Below are 10,486 nucleotides of genomic sequence, written 5' to 3'. Positions count from 1 at the left end.
GAGGACTCTGGGGCGGGTGGAGGAGGAGGAGGAGGAGGACTCTGGGGCGGGTGGAGGAGGAGGAGGAGGACTCTGGGGCGGGTGGAGGAGGACTCTGGGGCGGGTGGAGGAGGAGGAGGAGGACTCTGGGGCGGGTGGAGGAGAAGGAGGAGGACTCTGGGGCGGGTGGAGGAGGAGGAGGAGGACTCTGGGGCGGGTGGAGGGGGACTCTGGGGCGGGTGGAGGAGGAGGAGGAGGAGGAGGACTCTGGGGCGGGTGGAGGAGGAGGAGGAGGAGGAGGACTCTGGGGCGGGTGGAGGAGGACTCTGGGGCGGGTGGAGGAGGAGGAGGAGGAGGACTCTGGAGCGGGTGGAGGAGGAGGAGGAGGACTCTGGGGCGGGTGGAGGAGGACTCTGGGGCGGGTGGAGGAGGAGGAGGAGGACTCTGGGGCGGGTGGAGGAGGAGGAGGACTCTGGGGCGGGTGGAGGAGGAGGACTCTGGGGCGGGTGGAGGAGGAGGAGGAGGACTCTGGGGCAGGTGGAGGATGAGGAGGAGGAGGACTCTGGGGCGGGTGGAGGAGGAGGAGGAGGACTCTGGGGCGGGTGGAGGAGGACTCTGGGGCGGGTGGAGGAGGAGGAGGAGGACTCTGGGGCGGGTGGAGGAGGAGGAGGAGGACTCTGGGGCGGGTGGAGGAGGAGGAGGACTCTGGGGCGGGTGGAGGAGGACTCTGGGGCGGGTGGAGGAGGAGGAGGAGGACTCTGGGGCGGGTGGAGGAGGAGGAGGACTCTAGGGCGGGTGGAGGAAGAGGACTCTGGGGCGGGTGGAGGAGGAGGAGGAGGACTCTGGGGCAGGTGGAGGATGAGGAGGAGGAGGACTCTGGGGCGGGTGGAGGAGGAGGAGGAGGACTCTGGGGCGGGTGGAGGAGGACTCTGGGGCGGGTGGAGGAGGAGGAGGAGGAGGAGGAGGAGGAGGAGGACTCTGGGGCGGGTGGAGGAGGAGGACTCTGGGGCGGGTGGAGGAGGAGGAGGACTCTGGGGCGGGTGGAGGAGGACTCTGGGGCGGGTGGAGGAGGAGGAGGAGGACTCTGGGGCGGGTGGAGGAGGAGGACTCTGGGGCGGGTGGAGGAGGAGGAGGAGGACTCTGGGGCGGGTGGAGGAGGAGGAGGAGGACTCTGGGGCGGGAGGAGGAGGAGGAGGACTCTGGGGCGGGTGGAGGAGGACTCTGGGGCGGGTGGAGGAGGAGGAGGAGGACTCTGGGGCGGGTGGAGGAGGAGGAGGACTCTGGGGCGGGTGGAGGAAGAGGACTCTGGGGCGGGTGGAGGAGGAGGAGGAGGACTCTGGGGCAGGTGGAGGATGAGGAGGAGGAGGACTCTGGGGCGGGTGGAGGAGGAGGAGGAGGACTCTGGGGCGGGTGGAGGAGGACTCTGGGGCGGGTGGAGGAGGAGGAGGAGGAGGACTCTGGGGCGGGTGGAGGAGGAGGAGGAGGACTCTGGGGCGGGTGGAGGAGGAGGACTCTGGGGCGGGTGGCGGAGGAGGACTCTGGGGCGGGTGGAGGAGGAGGACTCTGGGGCGGGTGGAGGAGGAGGAGGAGGACTCTGGGGCGGGTGGAGGAGGAGGAGGACTCTGGGGCGGGTGGAGGAGGACTCTGGGGCGGGTGGAGGAGGAGGAGGAGGACTCTGGGGCGGGTGGAGGAGGAGGAGGAGGACTCTGGGGCAGGTGGAGGATGAGGAGGAGGAGGACTCTGGGGCGGGTGGAGGAGGAGGAGGAGGACTCTGGGGCGGGTGGAGGAGGACTCTGGGGCGGGTGGAGGAGGAGGAGGAGGAGGACTCTGGGGCGGGTGGAGGAGGACTCTGGGGCGGGTGGAGGAGGAGGAGGAGGAGGACTCTGGGGAGGGTGGAGGAGGACTCTGGGGCGGGTGGAGGAGGAGGAGGAGGAGGACTCTGGGGCGGGTGGAGGAGGAGGAGGAGGAGGACTCTGGGGCGGGTGGAGGAGGACTCTGGGGCGGGTGGAGGAGGAGGAGGAGGAGGACTCTGGGGCGGGTGGAGGAGGAGGAGGAGGACTCTGGGGCGGGTGGAGGAGGACTCTGGGGCGGGTGGAGGAGGAGGAGGAGGACTCTGGGGCGGGTGGAGGAGGAGGAGGAGGACTCTGGGGCGGGTGGAGGAGGAGGAGGAGGACTCTGGGGCGGGTGGAGGGGGACTCTGGGGCGGGTGGAGGAGGAGGAGGAGGAGGAGGAGGAGGACTCTGGGGCGGGTGGAGGAGGAGGAGGAGGAGGAGGACTCTGGGGCGGGTGGAGGAGGACTCTGGGGCGGGTGGAGGAGGAGGAGGAGGAGGACTCTGGAGCGGGTGGAGGAGGAGGAGGAGGACTCTGGGGCGGGTGGAGGAGGACTCTGGGGCGGGTGGAGGAGGAGGAGGAGGACTCTGGGGCGGGTGGAGGAGGAGGAGGACTCTGGGGCGGGTGGAGGAGGAGGACTCTGGGGCGGGTGGAGGAGGAGGAGGAGGACTCTGGGGCAGGTGGAGGATGAGGAGGAGGAGGACTCTGGGGCGGGTGGAGGAGGACTCTGGGGCGGGTGGAGGAGGAGGAGGAGGACTCTGGGGCGGGTGGAGGAGGAGGAGGACTCTGGGGCGGGTGGAGGAAGAGGACTCTGGGGCGGGTGGAGGAGGAGGAGGAGGACTCTGGGGCAGGTGGAGGATGAGGAGGAGGAGGACTCTGGGGCGGGTGGAGGAGGAGGAGGAGGACTCTGGGGTGGGTGGAGGAGGACTCTGGGGCGGGTGGAGGAGGAGGAGGAGGAGGACTCTGGGGCGGGTGGAGGAGGAGGAGGAGGACTCTGGGGCGGGTGGAGGAGGAGGACTCTGGGGCGGGTGGAGGAGGAGGAGGACTCTGGGGCGGGTGGAGGAGGACTCTGGGGCGGGTGGAGGAGGAGGAGGAGGACTCTGGGGCGGGTGGAGGAGGAGGACTCTGGGGCGGGTGGAGGAGGAGGAGGAGGACTCTGGGGCGGGTGGAGGAGGAGGAGGAGGAGGAGGACTCTGGGGCGGGTGGAGGAGGACTCTGGGGCGGGTGGAGGAGGAGGAGGAGGAGGACTCTGGGGCGGGTGGAGGAGGAGGAGGAGGACTCTGGGGCGGGTGGAGGAGGACTCTGGGGCGGGTGGAGGAGGAGGAGGAGGACTCTGGGGCGGGTGGAGGAGAAGGAGGAGGACTCTGGGGCGGGTGGAGGAGGAGGAGGAGGACTCTGGGGCGGGTGGAGGGGGACTCTGGGGCGGGTGGAGGAGGAGGAGGAGGAGGAGGACTCTGGGGCGGGTGGAGGAGGAGGAGGAGGAGGAGGACTCTGGGGCGGGTGGAGGAGGACTCTGGGGCGGGTGGAGGAGGAGGAGGAGGAGGACTCTGGAGCGGGTGGAGGAGGAGGAGGAGGACTCTGGGGCGGGTGGAGGAGGACTCTGGGGCGGGTGGAGGAGGAGGAGGAGGACTCTGGGGCGGGTGGAGGAGGAGGAGGACTCTGGGGCGGGTGGAGGAGGAGGACTCTGGGGCGGGTGGAGGAGGAGGAGGAGGACTCTGGGGCAGGTGGAGGATGAGGAGGAGGAGGACTCTGGGGCGGGTGGAGGAGGAGGAGGAGGACTCTGGGGCGGGTGGAGGAGGACTCTGGGGCGGGTGGAGGAGGAGGAGGAGGACTCTGGGGCGGGTGGAGGAGGAGGAGGAGGACTCTGGGGCGGGTGGAGGAGGAGGAGGACTCTGGGGCGGGTGGAGGAGGACTCTGGGGCGGGTGGAGGAGGAGGAGGAGGACTCTGGGGCGGGTGGAGGAGGAGGAGGACTCTAGGGCGGGTGGAGGAAGAGGACTCTGGGGCGGGTGGAGGAGGAGGAGGAGGACTCTGGGGCAGGTGGAGGATGAGGAGGAGGAGGACTCTGGGGCGGGTGGAGGAGGAGGAGGAGGACTCTGGGGCGGGTGGAGGAGGACTCTGGGGCGGGTGGAGGAGGAGGAGGAGGAGGAGGAGGAGGAGGAGGACTCTGGGGCGGGTGGAGGAGGAGGACTCTGGGGCGGGTGGAGGAGGAGGAGGACTCTGGGGCGGGTGGAGGAGGACTCTGGGGCGGGTGGAGGAGGAGGAGGAGGACTCTGGGGCGGGTGGAGGAGGAGGACTCTGGGGCGGGTGGAGGAGGAGGAGGAGGACTCTGGGGCGGGTGGAGGAGGAGGAGGAGGACTCTGGGGCGGGAGGAGGAGGAGGAGGACTCTGGGGCGGGTGGAGGAGGACTCTGGGGCGGGTGGAGGAGGAGGAGGAGGACTCTGGGGCGGGTGGAGGAGGAGGAGGACTCTGGGGCGGGTGGAGGAAGAGGACTCTGGGGCGGGTGGAGGAGGAGGAGGAGGACTCTGGGGCAGGTGGAGGATGAGGAGGAGGAGGACTCTGGGGCGGGTGGAGGAGGAGGAGGAGGACTCTGGGGCGGGTGGAGGAGGACTCTGGGGCGGGTGGAGGAGGAGGAGGAGGAGGACTCTGGGGCGGGTGGAGGAGGAGGAGGAGGACTCTGGGGCGGGTGGAGGAGGAGGACTCTGGGGCGGGTGGCGGAGGAGGACTCTGGGGCGGGTGGAGGAGGAGGACTCTGGGGCGGGTGGAGGAGGAGGAGGAGGACTCTGGGGCGGGTGGAGGAGGAGGAGGACTCTGGGGCGGGTGGAGGAGGACTCTGGGGCGGGTGGAGGAGGAGGAGGAGGACTCTGGGGCGGGTGGAGGAGGAGGAGGAGGACTCTGGGGCAGGTGGAGGATGAGGAGGAGGAGGACTCTGGGGCGGGTGGAGGAGGAGGAGGAGGACTCTGGGGCGGGTGGAGGAGGACTCTGGGGCGGGTGGAGGAGGAGGAGGAGGAGGACTCTGGGGCGGGTGGAGGAGGAGGAGGAGGACTCTGGGGCGGGTGGAGGAGGAGGACTCTGGGGCGGGTGGAGGAGGAGGAGGACTCTGGGGCGGGTGGAGGAGGACTCTGGGGCGGGTGGAGGAGGAGGAGGAGGACTCTGGGGCGGGTGGAGGAGGAGGAGGAGGACTCTGGGGCGGGTGGAGGAGGAGGACTCTGGGGCGGGTGGAGGAGGAGGAGGAGGACTCTGGGGCAGGTGGAGGATGAGGAGGAGGAGGATTCTGGGGCGGGTGGAGGAGGATGAGGAGGACTCTGGGGCGGGTGGAGGAGGACTCTGGGGCGGGTGGAGGAGGAGGAGGAGGAGGACTCTGGGGCGGGTGGAGGAGGACTCTGGGGCGGGTGGAAGAGGAGGAGGAGGAGGACTCTGGGGAAGGTGGAGGAGGACTCTGGGGCGGGTGGAGGAGGAGGAGGAGGACTCTGGGGCGGGTGGAGGAGGAGGAGGAGGACTCTGGGGCGGGTGGAGGAGGACTCTGGGGCGGGTGGAGGAGGAGGAGGAGGAGGACTCTGGGGCGGGTGGAGGAGGAGGAGGAGGAGGACTCTGGGGCGGGTGGAGGAGGACTCTGGGGCGGGTGGAGGAGGAGGACTCTGGGGCGGGTGGAGGAGGAGGAGGACTCTGGGGCGGGTGGAGGAGGAGGACTCTGGGGCGGGTGGAGGAGGAGGAGGAGGACTCTGGGGCAGGTGGAGGATGAGGAGGAGGAGGACTCTGGGGCGGGTGGAGGAGGAGGAGGAGGACTCTGGGGCGGGTGGAGGAGGACTCTGGGGCGGGTGGAGGAGGAGGAGGAGGACTCTGGGGCGGGTGGAGGAGGAGGACTCTGGGGCGGGTGGAGGAGGAGGAGGAGGACTCTGGGCGCAGCGGCACAGGGATGACTCATATTTGGGGTTGCCTAGCTACAGCCTGGAGTTGTTTTCTTTAGACTGTGAGCGTGAGTACAGTCTGGAATCTGGATTTCATTGAGAGTCCAGGGCTCAGGGGGCGGTGGAGTAACACAGGGGCTGGTGGAGTAACACAGGGGCCGGTGGAGTAACACAGGGGGTGGTGGAGTAACACAGGGGCTGGTGGAGTAACACAGGGGGCGGTGGAGTAACACAGGGGCCGGTAGAGTAACACAGGGGGAGGTGGAGTAACACAGGGGCCGGTGGAATAAACTCAGGGGCCGGTGGAGTAACACAGGGGGAGGTGGAGTAACACAGGGGCTGGTGGAGTAACACAGGGGGCGGTGGAGTAACACAGGGGCTGGTGGAGTAACACAGGGGCCGGTGGAGTAACACAGGGGGTGGTGGAGTAACACAGGGGCTGGTGGAGTAACACAGGGGGCGGTGGAGTAACACAGGGGCCGGTAGAGTAACACAGGGGGAGGTGGAGTAACACAGGGGCCGGTGGAATAAACTCAGGGGCCGGTGGAGTAACACAGGGGGAGGTGGAGTAACACAGGGGCTGGTGGAGTAACACAGGGGGCGGTGGAGTAACACAGGGGCCGGTAGAGTAACACAGGGGGAGGTGGAGTAACACAGGGGCCGGTGGAATAAACTCAGGGGCCGGTGGAGTAACACAGGGGGAGGTGGAGTAACACAGGGGCCGGTGGAATAAACTCAGGGGCCGGTGGAGTAACACAGGGGGAGGTGGAGTAACACAGGGGCTGGTGGAGTAACACAGGGGCCGGTAGAGTAACACAGGGGGAGGTGGAGTAACACAGGGGCTGGTGGAGTAACACAGGGGCTGGTGGAGTAACACAGGGGCCGGTAGAGTAACACAGGGGGAGGTGGAGTAACACAGGGGCTGGTGGAGTAACACAGGGGGCGGTGGAGTAACACAGGGGCCGGTGGAATAAACTCAGGGGCCGGTGGAGTAACACAGGGGGAGGTGGAGTAACACAGGGGGTGGTGGAGTAACACAGGAGCCGGTGGAGTAACACAGGGGCCGGTGGAGTAACACAGGGGGCGGTGGAGTAACACAGGGGCCGGTGGAGTAACACAGGGGCCGGTGGAGTAACACAGGGGGAGGTGGAGTAACACAGGGGCTGGTGGAGTAACACAGGGGCCGGTAGAGTAACACAGGGGGAGGTGGAGTAACACAGGGGCTGGTGGAGTAACACAGGGGCTGGTGGAGTAACACAGGGGCCGGTAGAGTAACACAGGGGGAGGTGGAGTAACACAGGGGCTGGTGGAGTAACACAGGGGCTGGTGGAGTAACACAGGGGCTGGTGGAGTAACACAGGGGGCGGTGGAGTAACACAGGGGCCGGTGGAATAAACTCAGGGGCCGGTGGAGTAACACAGGGGGAGGTGGAGTAACACAGGGGGTGGTGGAGTAACACAGGAGCCGGTGGAGTAACACAGGGGCCGGTGGAGTAACACAGGGGGCGGTGGAGTAACACAGGGGCCGGTGGAGTAACACAGGGGCCGGTGGAGTAACACAGGGGCCGGTGGAGTAACACAGGGGGAGGTGGAGTAACACAGGGGCCGGTGGAGTAACACAGGGGGTGGTGGAGTAACACAGGGGCCGGTGGAGTAACACAGGGGCCGGTGGAGTAACACAGGGGGCGGTGGAGTAACACAGGGGGAGGTGGAGTAACACAGGGGCCGGTGGAGTAACACAGGGGGTGGTGGAGTAACACAGGGGCCGGTGGAGTAACACAGGGGCCGGTGGAGTAACACAGGGGCTGGTGGAGTAACACAGGGGGCGGTGGAGTAACACAGGGGCCGGTAGAGTAACACAGGGGGAGGTGGAGTAACACAGGGGCCGGTGGAATAAACTCAGGGGGAGGTGGAGTAACACAGGGGCCGGTGGAATAAACTCAGGGGGCGGTGGAGTAACACAGGGGGTGGTGGAGTAACACAGGGGCCGGTGGAGTAACACAGGGGCCGGTGGAGTAAACAGAAGACGGAATGTGGAGTGACTGTAGTAATGTGAGAGTGAGTCAAATCTGCGTGAGGAAGTGAATCAAGAATCTTTGGCTGGTAACCATGGAAACAGGCTAGTTCAGCTTTTGTAAATATGAGGAATGTTCCTTTTATTCAATATAAATGGGACTGTGGACATGTATTTGATTGACACTAGTGCTGTCGAGGATTCTAAGATGAACTTAATATGACAAAAGCTGTGGAATCAAACCGGTTCAACAGTAAATACAGTTATTAAATACAGTTATTAAATAAAGTTATTAAATACAGTTATTAAATACAGTTATTAAATATAGTTATTAAATACAGTTATTAAATATAGTTATTAAATATAGTTATTAAATACAGTTATTAAATATTAAATATAGTTATTAAATACAGTTATTAAATAAAGTTATTAAATATAGTTATTCAATACAGTTATTAAATACAGTTATTAAATACAGTTATTAAATAAAGTTATTAAATACAGTTATTAAATACAGTTATTAAATATAGTTATTAAATACAGTTATTAAATACAGTTATTAAATATAGTTATTAAATATAGTTATTAAATACAGTTATTAAATATTAAATATAGTTATTAAATACAGTTATTAAATAAAGTTATTAAATATAGTTATTAAATACAGTTATTAAATACAGTTATTAAATATAGTTATTAAATACAGTTATTAAATACAGTTATTAAATACAGTTATTAAATATTAAATACAGTTATTAAATATAGTTATTAAATATAGTTATTAAATACAGTTATTAAATATAGTTATTAAATGCAGTTATTAAATACAGTTATTAAATATAGTTATTAAATGCAGTTATTAAATATAGTTATTAAATACAGTTATTAAATACAGTTATTAAATACAGTTATTAAATATACAGTTATTAAATACAGTTATTAAATACAGTTATTAAATATAGTAATTAAATACAGTTATACATGTGACATCATCTGTCTTTGGACCAGTTGATGATTAATCTCGTCCTTCCACACGACGACGGCCGAATACAAAAAATTAAAATGGCAATTGACAGCAGCAGATTTTCTCATATTTTGCATTTTCACGTCCAACTGTCAGAATTATAAACGTGATGAACGTTTTGTGTCTAAATCCATGAATATCATTCAATCATTCTTTTAGTCCTATTGACCACAGAATAATACATAATGTTCATTCATTGTTCAGAATCATATCATATAATCCACGTTTGTGACGTTTGACCACATTGGGCCGTGACGTTTGTTGGACCGTTGACCACATTGGGCCGTGACGTTTGTTGGACCGTTGACCACATTGGGCCGTGACGTTTGTTGGACCGTTGACCACATTGGGCCGTGACGTTTGTTGGACCGTTGACCACATTGGGCCGTGACGTTTGTTGGACCGTTGACCACATTGGGCCGTGGACGTTTGTTGGACCGTTGACAACATTGGGCCGTGACGTTTGTTGGACCGTTGACCACATTGGGCCGTGACGTTTGTTGGACCGTTGACCACATTGGGCCGTGACGTTTGTTGGACCGTTGACCACATTGGGCCGTGGCGTTTGTTGGACCGCTGACCACATTGGGCCGTGACGTTTGTTGGACCGTTGACCACATTGGGCCGTGACGTTTGTTGGACCGTTGACCACATTGGGCCGTGACGTTTGTTGGACCGTTGACCACATTGGGCCGTGACGTTTGTTGGACCGTTGACCACATTGGGCCGTGGACGTTTGTTGGACCGTTGACCACATTGGGCCGTGACGTTTGTTGGACCGTTGACCACATTGGGCCGTGACGTTTGTTGGACCGTTGACCACATTGGGCCGTGACGTTTGTTGGACCGTTGACCACATTGGGCCGTGGCGTTTGTTGGACCGCTGACCACATTGGGCCGTGACGTTTGTTGGACCGTTGACCACATTGGGCCGTGACGTTTGTTGGACCGTTGACCACATTGGGCCGTGACGTTTGTTGGACCGTTGACCACATTGGGCCGTGACGTTTGTTGGACCGTTGACCACATTGGGCCGTGACGTTTGTTGGACCGTTGACCACATTGGGCCGTGGACGTTTGTTGGACCGTTGACCACATTGGGCCGTGACGTTTGTTGGACCGTTGACCATATTGGGCCGTGGACGTTTGTTGGACCGTTGACCACATTGGGCCGTGACGTTTGTTGGACCGTTGACCACATTGGGCCGTGGACGTTTGTTGGACCGTTGACCACATTGGGCCGTGACGTTTGTTGGACCGTTGACCACATTGGGCCGTGACGTTTGTTGGACCGTTGACCACATTGGGCCGTGGACGTTTGTTGGACCGTTGACCACATTGGGCCGTGGCGTTTGTTGGACCGTTGACCACATTGGGCCGTGACGTTTGTTGGACCGTTGACCACATTGGGCCGTGACGTTTGTTGGACCGTTGACCACATTGGGCCGTGACGTTTGTTGGACCGTTGACCACATTGGGCCGTGACGTTTGTTGGACCGTTGACCACATTGGGCCGTGGACGTTTGTTGGACCGTTGACCACATTGGGCCGTGACGTTTGTTGGACCGTTGACCACATTGGGCCGTGACGTTTGTTGGACCGTTGACCACATTGGGCCGTGGACGTTTGTTGGACCGTTGACCACATTGGGCCGTGGCGTTTGTTGGACCGTTGACCACATTGGGCCGTGGCGTTTGTTGGACCGTTGACCACATTGGGCCGTGGCGTTTGTTG

Source organism: Eucyclogobius newberryi, unplaced genomic scaffold (genome assembly GCF_026437365.1).
Source record: "Eucyclogobius newberryi isolate DKJ021-1_F unplaced genomic scaffold, fEucNew1.0.hap1 SCAF_13, whole genome shotgun sequence".
In the NCBI taxonomy this organism is placed as follows: Eukaryota; Metazoa; Chordata; class Actinopteri; order Gobiiformes; family Gobiidae; genus Eucyclogobius; species Eucyclogobius newberryi.
Note: the sequence above shows the minus strand (reverse complement) of the source record.